Below are 17262 nucleotides of genomic sequence, written 5' to 3'. Positions count from 1 at the left end.
ATATAACAACTTATGTTTATGCAGACGATATCGCATTTTTTGCAATGGCAGATAACATTCAGACCTTATATGAACGGCTGCAGACTTACCTTAATATATTGGAGAGCTGGCTCGATGGCAACAGCTTTTTACTTAATCCAAGTAAATGTGCCCTCCTTGTTTTCCCGCTGCAATACCCTGTGAACATCTCTCTGTCTTACCATCATGAGGATATACCACAGGTGGAATCTGTTAAATACCTTGGAGTAATTTATCACACATCGCTCAACTGGCGATCTCATATCGAATATATCGCCGGAAAAGGTGTGCGGGCCATTGGCATATTACGTAGGCTAAGTAACTACCGCATAGGTATGAGAAGAGACACATTATTAATGATATATCGCATGTATGTTCGTCCCATTTTGGAATTTGGTTGTGTGCTTTTCTCTGGAGTTCCAGCTTACAAGTTGCGGCCTCTAATTCTTCTGGAAAAAGAAGCTTTACGCTTATGCCTTGGCCTTCCCAAAACAGTCGCCAACAATGTGTTATATCTCGAATCGAGGGTCCCTCCGCTTTCTTGTCGAATTCGCCTTCTGACTGTTCAGACATTCTTAAGAATTTATGAATCACCATTACGACATTCAGAAACAGCCTTTATTTCCACCCCGGAATCATTTTTTGCTGCCAGATGGCCGCAATTTCACACGCCACAAATTATATTTGTGCAAAATTTACTGGAGCCTCTAAACGTACGTATATGCGACATCATGCCGAGTCGTTATAATTCAGCCCCGGTAGAAATTCAATTCGACGACATTTTTCCTAATAATGCCAAATTACTTCCCCATAATATTTTGGATGGTTTACTCCAAGATCACCTGCGCCGTATTACAACGAACGTTATTATTGCTACAGACGCATCGCAATACGACGAAAAGTCAGGGGTTGGTATTTTCAGCCCTATTTTAAATTGGATTTATTCCCTTCGACTACCCGATTTCATACCCGTTTTTGTGGCTGAGTTTCTGGCAGTAGTGCTCGCCTTACGCAAGTTAGATACAGCAATTACATCAGCTGTCATAATAACAGATTCCCTATCTCTTTGTGCGGCACTTTCTGTTGGTGCTGATAATCACGTAACAAAGGCGTTCCGTGCATTAGTACCTGCGCATTTAAGAAAAGTGCGATTAGTTTGGGTGCCTGGACATAAAGGTTTGTTTCTTAATGAAATAGCAGAGTCCTTAGCTAAGTCGTCAATCAGCGAACCAATTCTACCGCTCTGTCCATCATCCGCTTATGTGACTGCTGCTCGATTCCGCAGACGTACGCTTATGCAAGTCTTTAAAGGTTCAGCACTAACAAACTCTACAGAATATCGCCATTTATTATATCCCTGGCGAAGAGACTTTTGCCGCACTCGAAAACAAGAAGTAGCTATCACAAGGCTGCGCTGCCGGGTACCAAATCTAAATTTCTATAAACACAGGTCTGCTCAGGCACCTTCGCCACTGTGTGCATTCTGTGATGAACTGGAAACAATAGACCATTTCTTTTTGACCTGCAGGCGGTTTAACACATTACGAAAAACCCTATTAGAAATACCTTTGCATGGCATTGGTATGGACTTATCTCTGCCTGTCATTTTGTCTTTTGGAGCTTCCATTTCTGGTTTCTGTAATGGCACAGTATGCGCGGCCGTCCGGGACTATAATGATGAAACTAATAGGTTGACTAATTAACCAGTTTCATTATCTTAACATGTTCACCTAATTATATACGTATAAAATCAGACTATTGCTCTATTCTAAGAATAAATTTGTTTATGTAAATATTTCTATGCATTACATTAAGCACCACACTTGCCTATAGGCTATCGGTAATCTTTCTGTTATACCTCCATCATTCTAAATCTGAACAGTAAATTTTAAAGCCACTCGATTCTTGGCCAATCCCCCACAGTGGGTATGCGCCACTAACGATAGGAAAACAACAACAACAACAGCTTAGCTCCAGGATTGACTGAATGCGGCAACTGCGACTTTGCATACTCCCGCGTCCCAAATAAAAGCACGACCACGGTACGGCGTCTTGAGCTGCCGTATCGCCTCTCATTATTGAACAATAATAAAAAATTTTGCACCACACGTTTAAGTCACACGTTATTGGCATATTTATGCTTGGCGAACACGAAAAAAATTTCGGTTGGGGGGGGGCGCAACATGTGTTTTCGCGACTGCCTTTCTCTATGACGAGGGTGCAGTAGCAACGAATAGCTGCGCAGTCAAAGAGAAAGAAAACGATGAACATTGATTCCCAACGGGAAATAGCAGTTGTCGAGTGACCATTTCCGACTGGCGACAACAAAGCAATGGACGTTCACACAAGCGGGGTCCAGAGTTATTCGATCTCATGAGTTACAAAACTCCTTATAGCCTCCAATACAGGACTAGGGACACGTCTTGCATCCCTATCCCCAACTCCCGATCAGCAGCTAGCAAATGTTCACTGCACGTGCTGTTCCGTAAGCCCACTAATAAACATATTATTAGTGTTTTGTGATGCCACTCTAAGATGGCGCAACCACGAGCTAAGTTCCGAGAAATCAGGCCTACTGCGTGTCCTTTTTGGGAACACCGTTTCACACCTGTCACGGCCACTGGATAAAAAAACAAGGTGTGGCCTGTTGCGGTGTGTCGCCGTATATTGGCGATCGCATCTGGGCAGAATTTGCAGCTTCTGCCACTTTTTGAGGGAGAGCGCTGACGCTCCTCCAGTATTTCAGTGTGGTTGGTGAGCATCACTGTCGCGTTATCTCCCCGCAGCTCGGCCAGTTCTCTGGCGACGCAAATACCGTGGTGGATGCACAGGTGCTGGTAGCCTTCAACTACGCCTTTCATGTCTCTTGATGCTTGAGGGCTGACGGAAATACTGACACTGGAGTGAGAAGGAACGATGACTGTGTTCCAGCGCATTCAAAGCGCGCCTCCCTCACGACGTGTGGGGCCGCAGTACTGTTTCTGTAGATATCGTTATTTCCTCAGATTTTATTTCAATGACGCCACCATGCTGACTTAAGAATTCCATCCCAAGTATCACATTCCTAGAGTGAAGCTGTTGAATTAGAAAGATTGCGGAATAAATCTGGTTATTGATGAGGATTCCTGCTTTGCAAACAACAGCTAACGTTTTTATATGACCCCCAGCGGTTCTGACTTCAGGGCCTTGCCAAGCAGTCTTCAATTTTTTTAACTTCGTCGCGAAAGACCCACTGACGACTGAATAGTTGGCCCTAGTGTTGACCAGCGCAGTGACGTTGTGGCCGTCGAATATTAGGTCGAGTTCAGTGGTTCCTCCTCGGGCATGCGTTTGAATAGTTGCGTAGGATCACGGCTAGGTCTACTTGCTCCACTGCTTCCATGTTGCGTCGTCACGTCCTCTGTCAGCCACGAAGGTTCGACGTCAAGACTCTTTTCGTCTTGCGGCGAGTGCTTTCGATTACCTTGCGGCGTTGTTGCCGTTGACGACGGAGCATCTTTGGTAGTTCATCGTAAAGCAAACGCACATCTATCGGTTGCTGCCCTTAATTTTCCGAGGAAGGGCTGGGAGATCGTAACCGACCAAGGCCGGTGTACTGCCCGCGGTGCGGCGGGATAGAGCGGCCGCACGATGGCGAACTATATGGTCGTCGGAGTGTCAACTGCGCTCCTGCGAGGTATTCGGTATTATGGTGAGGTCGTTCACGCCCTTTTGGACACGGCGGGCTGATGTCGAAACCCCGTAGATCCGTCTGTCGGTATTGGCAATGGCGTTATGTGTGTTCGGCTTCTCTGCAATGGTAGCAGAGCGAGTGGTTGTCAGGAGCACGTGAAACATCGATTTTCCTCGGCACTCTGCGCTGTCCCGCTGGCAAACGGTAGGACGTCGGTGTTTGTGGTGGGGGCGCTGGCGTCTGGCGACGGAAGTGCGTCAGGACGACTGCTTGGTGTGGGCGTTAAGGAGGGCCGTGAAGGTGGTCTGCAGCAGCATAGCTCATGGCTTGTTGCTTCGGCTCTGGAAGATGAGGAACGGCCAGCGATTGCTGGATCTCCTGGCGTTTGACGTCCGTGATAGAGTCCACGTGAGGCTGCCCTGAAGGGAGAAAGTGGCATAGCTCTTTTTGCTTAATCGCTCGGATCTTCTCACGAAGGTTGCTGGTTCTTAGCACTTGGATGGCGGGACATCTGGTAGACGAGGAATTGCCGTTGTACTGCCCTGTCCGCATCTCCAGTGCTTTCTCTGAGCTAGATGCCTCTGAAATAAATTTGGCGACCGTCTTTGGCAGATTCCTGATCATCCCGGCGAAATGTTGTTGTCTACTCCTAGCATGAGAATGCGAACTTTGTTGTCTTCCGGCATTTCGTTGGCGGCGTGAAGGAAGATTGGATTCATTTCTCCCGCGAAGATAACCACATATTCTTTTGAGATTTGCACCCTCGTCTTCAGTAATGTCGCGGCTCTTTCCTTTCTGGTGATGCTCTTGAACGTGCCCATGAATATGCCCCGTAAGAGATCCCAGGTCTAAAGAGTAGACTCCCGATCCTTCAACCAAGTATTTGCCGCGTCTTCCAGATAAAAGTAGACACGACGGAGCTTCTCTTTCCTGTCTCACAGGTTGAGGGTGGCCGCTAGTGTTAGATCTCTGTCCATGTCTCCACACTCTCGCCGTCCCGACAAGTGATGACAAGGCAAGCCCTTGCGAACCCTTCATGAAAGTCCTCAGCCAATGTTTAAACATTGAAGGACTTTCAAATAATTTGTTTCCATCCATCCGTCCCCATGGCTTGAATATAGAAGATAATTAAAATAAATGTGTTATGCAGGCCAGGCTAAGGCGTCACACCCTGTTATATTAGAAACACGCTGACAAGCGGTAAAATTGAGAAAAAAAATATGCACGCAGTCGGCGGGATTTGAACCCGCGTGGGGAAACCCCAATGATTTTCGAGACCATCGCCTTAACCACTCGGCCACGACTGCTGTTGAAAAAGGTTAGTAGGGTTGCGACCCAGGAGTGCGCATTACTCTTAAAGCCCATCATCTTTATGTTTTCACCCGTTCCCCCATCACGTGTAGCCTAACACTTTTTTTGCAAAAAATCACAACCTAAGCTGAATTTATTTTCCAATCTCTCGACAAATGATGATATGTAATGCAGCGAGCACAGGTCTTGGCCATGTGTCGCGCTAAAAAAAGAAGAAAACCGCGTGGCTCGTGATTCGCGAGCCACGAGGAATCAAGAACAGCTTAGCTCCAGGATTGACTGAATGCGGCAGATGCGACTTAGCATACTACCGCGTCCCAAATAAGAGCACGACCACGATACGGTATTCGGTATTGTGATGAGGTCGTTCACTCCATTTTGGACACGGCGGGCTGATGTCGAAATCCCGAAGATCCGTCTGTCTTTATTGGCAATGACGTTATGTGTGCCCGGCCTGTCTGCAATGGTAGCAGAGCGAGTGGTTGTCAGGGGCACGCGAAACATCGGTTTCCCTCGGCACTCTGCGCTGTCCCGCTTGCAAACGGTAGGACGTTGTTGTTTAGGCGGTGGCGGTGGCGTCTGGCGATGGAAGTGCGAAGGGGCGACGTCTTGGCGTGGGCGTGGAGGAGTAGCGTGACGGCGGGCTGCAGCAGGATAGCTCATGGCTTGTTGCTGTGGCTCTGGAAGCTGACGAACGGCCAGCGATTGCTGTATGTCCTGGCGTACGACATCCGCGATGCAGGCCACGTGAGGCTGCCCTGAAGAAACCAATTAGCGCAGCTCTTCTTGCACGATGGCTCGGATCATCTCACACAGGTCGGTGGTTTTTTGCGCTTGGTTGTCGGCATTGCTAGTAGACGAAAAGTTGCAGTTGTACTGCCGTGTCCGCATCTCTTGTGCTTTTTCTAGGGTAGATGCTTCTGAAAGGAATTCGGCGACCGTCTTTGCGGGTTCCTGATCAGTCCGGCGAAAAGTTCTTGGTGACTCCCAACATGAGGAAGCGAACTTTGTGGTCTCCAAACATTTCGGTGGCGGCGTGAACAAATAGTCGATTCTTTTCTCCCGTGAAGATAGACACATTTTCATTAAGAAATTGCACCTTCGTCTTCAGTAATGTCGCGGCTTTTTCCTCTCGGGTAATGCTCCCAACGTGTCCAAGAATATGCCGTGGAAGAGATCCGAGGTCTCAAGGGCAGACTCCCGATTCTTGAACCAGGTTCTATCCACGTCTTCCAGATAAAAGTAGAAGCAACGGAGCTTCTCTTCCGTGTCTCAATGGTTATATGTGGCCGCTAGTCGTAGGTCTCTATTCATGTTTCCGTGTCTTCACACGACGATCTGTGGAATGGCGGGGTTATATTTTTGGCTGCTGCATCACTACCAATGCGGGAGATGTTGCTGCTGCGATTGTGCCTCTTGTCGTCGTCGCCCTCGTTTTTGTGTTGTCCCTGAGGGGCTCGTAATAAGGGGCTAGTTCTTTCAGTCTGCGGCTGGCTCGACTGTCGCTGGCGGTGGTGGTGTCTTCTGCGCGACGTCGGCTGTGTTCACGGCTTGATGGGGGCGTCCGCTACATGAATACTGCAGAATCTCCACCAGATGCCACAGGGTAATGATGTGGATAAAAACAGACAGAAATCACGAGATTAGGCTATTTATTAGGCCAAACATGTGGCTCGTAACTAAAGAGCAGACTAGAGCGATGCCCACTAGCACTGATAGCGGCGAGCGAACGGAGCGCCGGCCCTCAATCAACTGACAAGTGGTGAGGAGCGTCGGCATTTATACTACAGAGTTTAGAAAAATACTGCCTAGTGGGCTGAGCGGGAGCGAGGAGATGACTCCGTCGCTGGTGACTGCCAATGGCGATCACTTGGTGCGCTGCTGCGCAAGTGGGTGCATCTGCGTTCAATCTGTGCGCTCCACAAGCGCTGCTAAGCTTTCAGTAGACCGAGTGGCGCGAGGCCAACTCTCAACTTTTCCGTACTTTTGCAGAGTTATTTACAAAACGCTTTTTTGTACAATACCTACGCAACTGCTTTCACAGTAGCGTATTTAGCAATATCAAATGAAGATAATATCGTAACATACACCTCACCATTGGTTGCAGCCCACAAAACACACAAACGCGCGCACACACACACACACACACACACACACACACACGCAAATGCACACACGCGCACACGCACACCCCGTTTTGCCATTGTCGACTGCTGAGGACGACTCGGGGAACGTCAACTGAACAATTCGCTTCCGTTTTTGATGTGCCGGTCTTTGATCACAGAGGTTTTGAACTTTCCTTTTGACCGTCTTCTTAGGTACAAGATGTGTTGGGTGATTTGCAAACACTGTAGGGACAGCATAGGGCTTCAAGTGCGGCTTCTCACGGGCAATTCCATTCACGACACTGTTCACCGTAATTTCAAAAGATCGTTCGATGCAGTCACTCTCAAAATGTTGTCCGCAAACGACAGCTTTCGGCGTCAGCCTTCTGCCTGCCCTTTTTATCCTGCTTTCCCATTCTGCAAGCCGTGCTGGGTTCGTCGGTTCGGTGAACAAAGATACCCTTTCCTCATTTGACCGATAACCACTTCAACACAGAGGCACAAAACATGTCCTTTCTTTGCATTGCCCCTTAGCTTTCAATATCTCATTGTGTTGCTGCTCACATCTGGTAAAATACGACAGATAACAGCTGTCAAAACTTATCTTACTCGTGGCGAGGATCTGGCAGCAATTGGACCAGAAAACTTCTTCGCACAAACAGGCACCCACTCGTCTTGCAGCGCCGCTTGCTGCAACTGTGCGCAGTCATCACTTGTCGAACCACCCTCCCTCGTACAAAATGCACGCACTCAGCACACTAGGTAGTATTCTTCTAGACACTGTATTTATTACAATAGGTGACCATAAATAGAGCGAGGGACTGTAGGATACAGCAACTGCTGCGGGCTTGCGGTTCGAAAAAGTAGACGATGGCGAACAGCTCAACCACAAGCCTCAGATAATTAGGGAACCACGTGCGTGGTCGTTCGTTTATCTTTGCCGTGATCAACCATTGTCGGTTGTTCAGTCGTTGGCTGTTCTAACTCGAGCGTGAAAGGCTGAAGTAGGTGTAAATTCCAATGGATTAAAGAAAAGAAATGAGGTGGGCTACGGCTGCGAAGAGAGCCACAGGGACAGGCAGCCTTTAGGTACCGAACGTTAGAGCCAGGGTGTGCAAAGACCATTTTATCACAGATACGTTTGTATTACGCACGAATATAAAGCTCACGCATCACTTCTCTGCGACAAGCAATAAATTGCCGCGCAGGTTCGCCAAGCAAAGTCATTATGGGAACGCGCGGGTGAACTCTACCTGCCATACGAGTTGACCGCTGGCTATTGCACTCTTGTATATACAAAAAACAAAAAAGCTTCACCCAAGAGCAAGTTCACACAAAGGGCTGGACGAGTTCATTTGCGTTTATATTAGTGAAACTGGGCGCAAGAATGGCACACAAAGGAAGAAGTGCGTTAAACAAGCGCAGCAATTTGATTATTCGGCACCGTCTATGTCGCAGTATATTGTTTGGGTGCCACCATGCTGCGAAGCTTAACTAAGAAAAGCGTTCAATTCTGCATCTGCTTTCGACAAACAAATGCATTTTATAGCGCACTGAAGGCTAGAAAAAAATATATCTCAACATGCTCAATCAGCGCTGCGCCTAATGCCGATCGACTGATGACATCGGCCGAGGCAGCAATCCTGAAGTGGACTCTTAGCACACTGCTCCAACCCCATGCCCTGAGATCTTTAAAATGGAGATTTCTTATCTGCAGAAACATATACAATGAAAATTGTCTTCTGTATTTACTCATGTGCTAGCCAAGCTGACATTATACCCCGAGCAGCATAAAGTATTGCACATCATTTTAGTTTGATAAAGTCTCCTTACAGTTCTTTGCTTTTGCAGCGTGTCATCGTCGCAGTCACGGTTAGCCTAAACAAAAAGCTTCTACAGCACTGACATTGTGCGGAGAGGCCTTTTTTTTCACTGGAGTGGCACAAATTGCGCCCGTACCACTGCTAGCCCGTGTGCTGCGTCGACCCGGAAGCCGTCGTATCCCACAGTTCTCAGCGATTTCCCATTATACCGGTCACCTGTCGCCATCGAATGTTCTGGCGTTACCGCTAGAGGAGACGTAGGTTCTAAAGTAATCTGTGATGTTTACGAAGTAGGCGTACTCTTAATAAATCGATCTACTAGAGCCTCGAAGCTTTTCGAACATCGTAGGCGCGGTTTGCGCTGAACGTACTGTAATAAGGTGATGGCAAAACTTGAGGAAAGCAATGTGTCAGTATGTGCTCTCGCGGTGCGTTTCGTTGGTTCAATATGTCAGCTCTTGGAATCTACCCGGTGACATCCTCCCGTAGAATGAAATCTGTGACCCTTTTCATTCCAGGTGTGTCAAGCGAACAGCATTCATAGAGGATGTTGAGACCTATATTCTACAAAAAATTGGCCCTCCTATGGCTAAATGTTCACGTATAAGCAGTAGTAGGTGCTCCTAGTAACGATTCAAAATGTTACCTGTGATTTCCAGCTGAGAAACGCGTTATATTTAGGACCTACTGTCCCCAATAGGAACGGATGTGATAGTGTTTCTCCTGTGAATAGTGGTGGTGCCAGTGCGGGCGCCAGCTGGACTGTCCCGCTGATTCGGGGGCACACTTCAGAATACACCTTCTTTTCTATCGAGCATTCGTGCTTTTGGTCTGACTGAACAACTCCGGGAAGAACCTGCATGCGAGTGACCAGTGGTCTCTAACCCGGAGAGTTATGTCCGGATCTCGTAACCAGCGAAAATCCGTGAGACTGGCGACGATCGGCTGATCACCGCCAGCTCAGTAAGCGTATTACTCACAGTCCAATGAAAGTGCTGGCCACTCTATTTGCAGTAGTAGAGGCCTGTCCCATACTTCAATCTTTTTCAAGCAGTGCTGAAAAACCTTTCCCACACAGAGTAGGCACACTCTCTTGACACATTGCCGATACTCAGGCTGAATGATTTGGAACGATCTCCCTCGCCAGAGTACTGTGACGCTTCTGAACTAGAGTTCGTACGTTCTCTGTGGTATTTTAGCTAATCTCTTTTTTAAAGTCTGGGCGTTCTAAAGTGCTTCAACTCCTTCCAAGAATAGAATCCCTCCTGCTGCACTGGGGCCAAAGTCTAGAGAGGGTTTATTGAGGTCTGAGCAACAGTGCTCTTACCAAGCGCGTTGGTTGGGCTTCTCTTTTCATGGCTCCTTGCCAGTGCAGGTGATCAGCCGAGTATTAGGAGATTTTTTTGCGTTTGGTTCATTACTACTTGCTGGCTAGAGCGGGGACACGCATACAATACTTTCTTTAGTTGTGTGAGCCTTTGACTTGACAAACACACACACACAGATTATATATATATATATATATATATGTATATATATATATATATATATATATATATATATATATATATATATATATATATATATATATATATATATATATATATAGAGTCCAGTAGATCCTCCGTGAGCGGTCACAACGTGGTTTATTTCGGCGTTTCGGCGTAGAGTCTGGCCTTCATCAGGATTAAAGATACAGTTTGTTGGTGCTGAGCTTTATACAATCTCAAATCAGAGGGCAAGGAAAGAAGAAAGAAAGACAGAAAAGAAGAAAGAAAAAAAAGAAAAAAAGAAAAAGGAAAGGAAAAAGAAGAAAAAAGAGAAGAGAAAAATAATATACGGTGGACGCCCCCCGGGTGTCCTCCTTCCACTCTTCCCTCCACTTCCCCCTTCATCTCTCTCCCCCCTCTCCCCTTCACCTTTCTGATGTCAGCGGTCTGTATATGTTTCCGTTCACTAACGCATTCCTCCCGATCAGACGGCCCCTCCTGGCACTGGCGGTTCGGTGTGGGGCAAAAAAGAGCTTTTCAGGAAGTCCTAAGCATTTAACTACTCCGCGCCCTGTCAACATTTCGTCGTAAAAAGAGGGGTGCCCCGTATTTCGGTAGGCTGTGCAAGCGGGTGCAATGCGAATTCTTTGCCCGCTTCTAAATTACGCGTGTTGTGGGGGCCTCCCGGCTGTGCACAGGGTTGCTGTTGGGCATGTCGTGCATATATATACATATATATACATATATATATACATATATATATACATATATATATACACATATATATACACATATATATATATATAGATATAGATATAAATATATATATATAGATAGATAGATAGATAGATAGATAGATAGATAGATAGATAGATAGATAGATAGATAGATAGATAGATAGATAGATAGATAGATAGATAGATAGATAGATGGTTGTGTGTGTGGGTGTGTGTGTGTATCATCGCGCAATTTCTTTAAACAGTGAAATGCAGATTGCTTCAGGCTTACGGCAAATATTAACACGTGCTTGTACTAGTAGGTAGTATGCCAAGGCGAAGGCTCACACCTTTAAAGAAAGAATTGTGCTCGTGTCCCCGCTCTGGCTATCAAGTAGTATTGCGCAGGAACAAAAAATGTGCCTAATACTCGGCCAATCCAATCGACTACGTAAGAGCCACGAAAAGAGGAGAAGAAGTAGCCCAACCGACGCGCTTGCTAAGAGCACTGTTGCTCAGACCTCAATGAATCTTCTTTAGACCCTTGCAGCAAAGTGACGATATACAAGACGGACTACAGCATACACGTCGAACTTCGAAAAACGCTTAGTGAGGTATACGAACATTACCAATCTCTACCAGATAGGCAGGCGGATGTGGCGCCCACCTCACCCCAGGTTGAAACGATGCCAAGCAGTCGACTGGTGACAGCTCCAGGCAGACATCTTCACGAGTCTGATGTGGTTGTGGCACATTTTTCGCGCGCAATACCCGAGTGGTACTTGCAAATTGTGTCAGCAAACTCAAGGAACACACACGCTTGTTGTGGAAATGCTCTGTTAGAGCATATCAAATAGTGGTAGAAAACACAAGAGAGGGCAGTCTAGCCGGCCCTAGAAGTGACAATGTGGCAAGCCGTTGAAAACACTTCAATAAAGTCCTCAGCCTAGTTTGTAAACATTGAAGACCTTTCAAATAAGTTGTTTTCATCCATCTATCACACTTGCTTCGGCTAGAAAAGATGATAAAAATAAATGTTTCATGCAGAACAGGCTAAAGTGTCATACCTCGGCTATCTTCCAAACGCACCGACACGAGGTAAAATGAAGAAAAAAGAATACACGCAGTTAGCGGGATTAGAATCTACATGGAGACATCTCAACGGTTTTCTAGACCATCGCCTTGACCACTCGGCCACGACTGCAGTTCAAAGAGGATTCGTATAGTTGTGACTCCAAGGTGCGGATTACGTAGTAAGCGCATCATCATTTTGTTTCCGCCCATTCCCGCTTGACGTGTGACCTACCACTCCTTTTTTTTTGAGAAAAGTCACAGCGTAAGCTGAATTTATTTCGCATTCTGTCGAAGCATGATGCTATATAATGTAGCGTAGCGCAGATCTTGGCCCTCTGCCATGCTAAAGAAGGAAAAAAACCCTGTGGCTCGTGATGCGCGAGCCACGAGGAATGGAGAATGGCCTAGCTTCAGGCGTGACTGGACGCGGCAGCTGTGACTTCGCGTACGCCCTCGTTCAAAATAAAGCGCGACCACGGCACGGCCTCATCAGCTGTCATCTCGCTTCTCATACTTGAACAATACTGAAAAATCATTGCGTCACAGGTCAAAGTCACACGCCATTGGCTTATTTATGCATGGCGTACTCGGGATTTATTTAAATTGCCGCGGGAGGCCGCCACGTGCGTATTCGCGAGTACCCCCATTTATGGCGAGCGTGCAGTTGCATTGATTAGCTGCGCAGTCGAAGAGGAACAAAACGATGACCGTTAGTTGCCAACGACGACTAGCAGTGGTCGCATGACCATTTGTGACTGGCGACCACAAAGCAACGGAGTTCACACATGGGGGGGGGGGGGGCAGAGTTGATGATGATATATGGTGTTTTTTGGCGTAAGGGCCATTTGATGGCAAAGAGCGCCAGTTCATGGGACATGGAATGTGGACGATGATTGTGATTAGCGGCTGTATAAGGGCCATAAAATTTCTCGCCGTAAGGCGGGTAAAAACATACAAGTAATAAAATCATGACCATGCCGTGAAAGCTGTGTGTGGTGCGAATAGATGAACAAAGTTGGTGATAATAAAAGACGATGGTGCATATGTATGGCATTAGCACAAGTGCCTCACTCGTTCATACCCTTGCGTCCAAGGGCCGTGAGGCAAGTGCTTTCTTGTGTAGCCACCGCAGCGAAAACCTCTCAGGAGAGGTCGTGCTACGGAATGCCCGGGTATATAATATGAAAACAATGAATTTCTTTTAAAAACGCTAGCAATGATTTATAACTAAAAAGCGGTTCCCTACCGACGAACATTGCAGGGTGTAAAGGTATATGTTGTCGGTACGGTAATGGAAAGTGTTGTTTTCTTGTAGTATCCAATTGTTTGCACTGAATTAAAATGTGAAGAACTGTTAGTGCTTCACCACATCTGTCACACAATCGTGGGTCGCCACCGGACAAAAGATATGAGTGGGTCGTGTATGTGTGTCCTATCCTGAGTCTCGTTAGTATTACCTCTGTATGACGCGATTTTGATACTGGCAGCCAATGACCAAGGTGTGGCTTAACAATGTGTTGTTTGTTTTGTGTGTGTGTATCCCACTTGCTCTGCCAGTAGCCCCTGAGGTTTCGTTTGAGAGACGGCTTAAGATCAAGGGCCGGGATTAATATGGGTGTAGGGGCAGTGCTTTTGTGCACGGATGCAGCGAGCTGATCCGCCCTCACGTTGCCTTCGATCTCACGGTGCCCTGGCATCCAGCGACCAAGGTGTGGCTTAATATTGTGTAGTTTGTTTTGTGTGTGTGTGTACCCCACTTGCTCTGCCAGTAGTCCCTGAGGTTTCGTTTGAGAGACGGCTTAAGATCAAGGGCCGGGATTAATATGGGTGTAGGGGCAGTGCTTTTGTGGACGGATGCAGCGAGCTGATCCGCCATCACGTTGCCTTCGATCTCGTGGTGCCCTGGCACCCAGCACACTACAACATGTTCAGTAGGGTTTAGAGCTGGGCTAGTTGGTGAGACATCATTTAACCATATGGTGTAGTAGCGCAAATTCACGGGGACGAAGAGGACAAGAAAACACGACACTCGCTACAACATGTTGTTTGAGTACAACATGTTGTTTGAGTGTGTAGAGTGTGCACAAAATGGAGTAAAGTGAGACAAGGACCAGGTTTTTTTTGTTTTTTAAGACTGTGCAGAGCTGTTACCACACTGAGGGAGTCTGTATAAATTACTGCTTTTTGTATTTGTAATTGTTTGATGTGTTTAGCTGCCACAAGTATCGCGTAAGCTTCTGCCGTGAAGATACTTGTGCCTGGATGTAGAGGGCCAGCATCCGAAAAGGATGGGCCGATGGCAGCGTAGGACACAGAGGAGTTGGACTTGGAGGCATCTGTAAAGAACTCAGGACGTGTGTATTTGTGTTGAAGTTCCAGGAAGTATGTTCGGATATGGGCAATAGGCGCATGTTTTGTAACTTCTAGAAAGGACACATCGCAGTCTATAGTCTGCCATTGCCACGGTGGCGGATATGCTACAGGAGCCATTAAACTGTGTTCAAGTGAGACTCCAGTTTTCTCAGCTAGACTTTTCAGGCGAACTGAGAAGGGCTGCCTCATCGAAGGCCTGTTTTGAAACAAAATTAAGCTCGACAAATCATCAAGAGTAGAGTATGAGGGGTGCTTCTGATCCGCCTTCACCTTAAGAAAATAAACAAAGGACATGTAAGTTCTCTGCAGATGAAGCGACCACTCATTTGACTCAACATAAAGGCTTTCTAAGGGGCTGGTGTGAAAAGCACCCGTAGAAAGGCGGATGCCCAAATGGTGCACGGGGTCAAGATTCTTCAAAGCACTTTGAGTAGCAGACTGATAAACAACGGCCCCATAATCTAAGCGGGTGCGAACGAGGCTTCGATACAGATTCATGAGGCATTGCCTGTCACTACTCCAAGTAGTACGTGACAACACTTTTATAACATTCATGGCTTTTAAACATTTTGTTTTTAAATACTTCATGTGTGGTACGAAGGTCAACTTGTTGTCCAAGATTAAGCCTAAGAATTTATGCTCGGCTTTGACGGACAGACGTTGCCCGTTCAGTCGAATGTCAAGTTCCGAGTGCATGCCTCTCTTTCGAGAGAACAAGACACACGTGCTTTTTTGTGGGTTAAGTCGAAATGCGTTTTCATCTGCCCATTTGGAGACCTTGTTTAAACCCAGCTGAACCTGCCGCTCACACATTGCCAAGTTGGATGACTTGAAGCCAAGCTGAACGTCGTCGACATATGTACAATAGAACATATTGTGGGGGATGGACAAGTACAAAGAATTCATTTTGAAAATAAAAAGTGTGCAACTAAGCACACCACCTCGTGGCTTGCCTGTTTCCTGGACAAATGTTTGGGAGAGAACACTGCCCACACGGACACGGAATGTCCAGTTTGACAGGTAACTTTCGATTATATGAAACATTCTTCCGCGCACGCCAAGGTGGGACAGGTCTCTTAGAATTCCAAAACGCCATGTTGTATCATAAGCCTTTTCGATATCGAGGAATACAGAGAGAAAATGTTGTTTATGGATGAAAGCGTCCCTGATCTGTGCCTCGATACGAACAAGGTGGTCTGTGGTGGATCTACGTTTTCGAAACCCGCACTGAAATGGGTCGAGCAAATTGTTTGTTTCAAGGATATGTACAAGTCGGCAGTTTATCATTTTTTCGAATACTCTGCACAAGCAGCTTGTAAGTGCAATAGGCCTATAACTCGAAGGTAAAGAAGGGTCCTTGCCCTCTTTCAAAATGGGAATAATAATAGCCTCTTTCCAGGAGGTAGGGATATTGCCAGAAAACCAGGTAGCATTGTACAAACAAAGTAAGGTTTTTCGTGTTTCGATTGGTAGGTTTTTAACATTTCATACACCACATGGTCAGAACCTGGGGCAGAAATACTGCAGGAGTTTAGAGACGTTCGCAGCTCCGCTAGACTGAATGCTTGGTTATATGCCTCGTATCTAGTGCATTTGTGTTCGAATTTCTGCTTTTCTATTCTTGTTCTGTATTTTTGGAAAGTGTCAGTATAGTGGGATGAGCTGGACACCTGTTCAAAATGTGCACCGAGGAAGTTTGCCTGATCTTCCAAGGTATCACCCTGAGTGTTTACGAGTGGAAGTGTGTGTACTTGTTTTCCTGCTATCCTACCGACCATGTTCCAGACTTTAGCCTCCTGTGTGTATGAATTGATTCCTGACAAAAACTTCTGCCACCTTTCTCTTCTGGCCTGCCGACGCGTTCTCCTGCCTTGAGACTATTTTCTTGAAGATGTCAAGATTTTCGGCTGTCGGTGAGTTCCGAAGCAGCCTCCAAGCTCTGTTTTGCTGTTTGCGCGCGTTTCGGCATTCAGAATTCCCCCATGGCACACGCCGTTTTCCAGGGTGTCTATTTGTTTGCGGGATGCATTTTGTTGCAGCATCAATCAAAAACTCTGTGAAGTAGTTCACAGCATCATCAATGTTCAAAGTACATATGTCATTCCAACCTAGACGAGCGATGGTATAAAACTGTTCCCAGTCTGCTCTATTTATGAGCCACTTGGGAACACGTGGTGGGCACTCAGTTACTGTAGTTGTGCTCAAAACTATGGGGAAGGGGTCACTTCCGTACAGATTACTGAACTTTCCACTGGAGTAGAGGCACAAGAGATAGAGATACTATGCTTAGGTCTATGGAGGAGTAGGTGTTGTTAGCGAGATTATAATAAGTTGGTTCTTTTCGATTTAGAAGACACGCGCTCGACGAGAGAAGGAACTGTTCGATCAGTCAACCTCGCGCGTCATACCGAGAGTCACCCCATAGCCTGCTATGCGCATTAAAGTCTCCAAGGAGAACATACGGCTCCGGAAGTTCATCAATTAGAGAGTGTATATCACGTTTTTGCAGCTCATAGCTAGGAGGAATGTAAATAGTGCAGATTGTGATCAGTTTATCAAAAATAACTGCTAGAACAGCCACTGCCTCAAGGGATATTTGGATTTGTAAGTGTGTGCATGCAATTCCTTGATTCACTATGATGGCAACACCTCCGGATGATGTCATGGCATCAACACGGT

The 17262-nt window shown here is 46.5% G+C and overlaps 1 long non-coding RNA gene and 1 other non-coding gene across 2 annotated transcripts in view; both read right to left on the bottom strand.

Annotated features, from left to right (window-relative positions):
- The window catches only part of LOC142777294 (uncharacterized), a 218890-nt gene that overhangs the window by 117047 nt on the left and 84581 nt on the right, over positions 1 to 17262 (bottom strand). The window lies entirely within an intron of this gene.
- TRNAS-CGA (transfer RNA serine (anticodon CGA)) lies at positions 4917 to 4998 on the bottom strand. Its single transcript has one exon. It is a non-coding gene; the product is annotated as a tRNA-Ser (tRNA).

The sequence above is a fragment of the Rhipicephalus microplus genome, chromosome X, assembly GCF_043290135.1.
Source record: "Rhipicephalus microplus isolate Deutch F79 chromosome X, USDA_Rmic, whole genome shotgun sequence".
Classification (NCBI taxonomy): Eukaryota; Metazoa; Arthropoda; class Arachnida; order Ixodida; family Ixodidae; genus Rhipicephalus; species Rhipicephalus microplus.
This window is presented reverse-complemented; position numbering and strand designations above follow the sequence as displayed.